Source organism: Bufo bufo, chromosome 6 (assembly GCF_905171765.1).
Source record: "Bufo bufo chromosome 6, aBufBuf1.1, whole genome shotgun sequence".
Classification (NCBI taxonomy): domain Eukaryota; kingdom Metazoa; phylum Chordata; class Amphibia; order Anura; family Bufonidae; genus Bufo; species Bufo bufo.
This window is the reverse complement of record NC_053394.1, coordinates 161,861,209-161,863,961: the sequence shown is the minus strand read 5'-3', so window position 1 is coordinate 161,863,961 and position 2,753 is coordinate 161,861,209. Positions and strand designations below refer to the sequence as shown.

Genomic DNA, 2,753 nt, shown 5'->3' with positions numbered 1-2,753 from the left:
GCTGGGGGCTGTAGGATGATTAGGAGCCGCAAGCTCTCCCGGGGCCGGCTGCTCAGGCACTCCTGGCTCTGACATGGTAGTCTATTGAGAGGTGGCCGCTGGCGACTAAAGTGGCCGGTACACTCCCCTTCCCTCCGGTTACAAGTGCTTACCGGTATCGTCGGGCTTGCGCAGGCCAAGTCTCGCGAGATTCCGGACGTCCTGAGACCGCGGTGACGCAGGAGAAGCAGGGCCGCAGCGGTGCGATGATGAAGAGGGGCGGGACTCTCTGTGTCTTTGCAGGGATCCGCCCACGAATGTCCTCAGCGGCGCGGGAAACTTTACTCCAGGCAGCCGGTGGCCATCTTTAGCAAAACGCTGTCCATTCACTGACAGCAAGCAGGATTGTAAAAAGTCCACAAAACCACACTCCAATGCGGCGATTTTCTTCCTCTGGGTAGCGCAACACTGCACAGCGCTTTTTAGAAGTTTTGGGTACACTTTGGGTATGATTTTCAGTCCACAAAGTCCACTTGAATAAAACAGGAAAATTGTCACTTTGGTCACAGGGCAACTGTATAAGGCACAAAGTTCACGCTTCTTGCACTAGAAAGCGTGCGTATCCTGTTCGTGGAACGCCAAAAGAGAAGTGCAGCGTACTCAAGTTGTGTGCAATAGGTGTTTCTGGGTGATGTAGTGCAATATACACTAACCTGGTACAGCTGACTCTCTGCAAGGGCAGGTATAGGTAGAAATAGTTCGTGACGCCAGTGCCAAGTAAACGGTGGCACGCCGTTTGCGGATGCAGGAATAAATTGAGGAAACGTAGTCTTAAAACAGAACTCCAACTTTAGTAGTTTTGCAAGCAGAGACAATATAGGAAATGCAGTTCCTAAGCATACAGTCGATTTTGCAATTCGGTCGATGCAGGCAATTCAGTTATAGCAGGGTAATTACAGAGTGTTGAACACAGGACTTGCAGCACAGGAGCTTGCACTCTAATTCTGTCTGATCCTGGAATACAGCATATCTTCACCAAGGCCCATTAACCTAGTTCTGGCTTTATCTCCTTGGCTATAGCTTTAATAAGTACCTCCTCTGTCTTTCTGAGTACCTCTTGCTTTCCTGATCTTTGCCTCTGTCTCTCTCAGCTTCTGGACACTTCCTCAGGCTCTAGAAACTTCTGAGCTGTGGTCTAGACTGACTTCTGCACTCCACACTAGATCAGGTTACACTGACTTTCCCTTCCTTGTCTGGCCCTTATATAAACTAGGGCTCCCTAGCTCCCTCTAATGCCTAAGAGCTGGAATGACACCCCTAGCCGGCCTGTACTTGCAAGTTTCATAGCAACAGGGAAATACATGCATTACATTACATGACATTTTATAAAACTGACATCTAACAACTTCCCCATAATTAGGAGGGACGACAGCACACCAAGTGACACATTGGTAGTGACGGGTATTACAGTTCCCGTACACTACAATTCTTTTATGGACAGTGACTTTCCATGGATCACCGTGGACAACGCACGGTCCGGACAGCGGAGGTGCGAATAACAGTGAGTAGTCATTTAATTCCTTTCCTATAATGATGTGCCCCTTATCCAGATGTTACCAGTACACAGTCTAGCAATCACCACCACTATACCCAGCCAAGCTGCCAGTGCCTACCTGATGTCCTTGTGAAGGGCCCTGCTGGCATCAGGAGGATCTAGAGATGTTGGACAATGTCTTGTAGAATTTTTTCTCTCTATAGTAAGAATTAATAACAAGCATCACATTTCTTTATTACCAGACATATTGCGCATTGTCCTGCCACTTTTAGGAATTCTTCTTTTTGCCGCTGTGATTGCCGTCATAATTTGCTGGTGAGTTTCCTTTTTCTTCTACTCTACACATCACATTATTCGTATAAGATTTAATGTCTGACCTACAGGTGGTGCAGTAACTACAGCAGCCAGTCTATAATACAGGGGCTGGATCGGACAGTGCTATAATCAGATAGTCGCTGCCCTCCCTTTCCCGCTGCTATATTATGATATAATATGCACTAAGACACCAGATCCTTCCTACTTGTTATACTGCACCTTTATATCCCAATCTCTGTAGTGGGGGAGGGGTCCATGTGTGTTTTCTGATGGGGAACTGAATATTGTCATCTGTACGGCTCATGTAAGGACTTTTCTCTGTCTCACAGTTATATGGCCTGGCGTCGGCGTGTCAAAAAGCAAGAAAAGGCTCTAAAGATGTTTGAGGAAGCCTTTTTAAAGATGGTTGCAGTGAAGAAGCCAGGTAATAATTGCTATTTAATAACTTATATAAGCGGGGTACAGATAGAGCCTAGGGTGACCTCATATCTGGTGATCACACACATTGGGGCTCCTTCTATTACCCCAGAAATCAGCAGAATGCAGTGATGAGACAGCTTGTGTTTGCCCGTGAGCTGCACTGCTATATTATTGCATTGCATATTATTGAAAGAATAGATTCTGCTCCATATTCAATAGATGTAGCAGCGCTAGCGCTCACAGTGGAATTTCGTGAGTGCAGAGCGATATTCTGTTTAAATAGAGAACGAAGTGCATAAAAAGAGTAGTTAGAAAATCCAGGGTGCAATTTGTTTCTAAACAGCAAATGGCGCATGGAACTGCAGTTTTATACTAAGGAGAGAGTGCGATCTACAGTATATACATCTATCTATCTATCTTTCTATCACTCTATCTACTGTATCTGTCTATTTATCTATTTGTTTATCTATCTATCATCTACTTT

The 2,753-nt window shown here is 45.6% G+C and overlaps 1 long non-coding RNA gene across 1 annotated transcript; it reads left to right on the top strand.

Annotated features, from left to right (window-relative positions):
- Positions 1 to 1,459: 1,459 nt before the first annotated feature.
- On the top strand, positions 1,460 to 2,217 carry LOC121003088. The gene is made up of 3 exons (XR_005779415.1): positions 1,460 to 1,540; positions 1,777 to 1,849; positions 2,179 to 2,217. It is a non-coding gene; the product is annotated as an uncharacterized LOC121003088 (long non-coding RNA).
- The last annotated feature ends 536 nt before the right edge of the window (positions 2,218 to 2,753 follow it).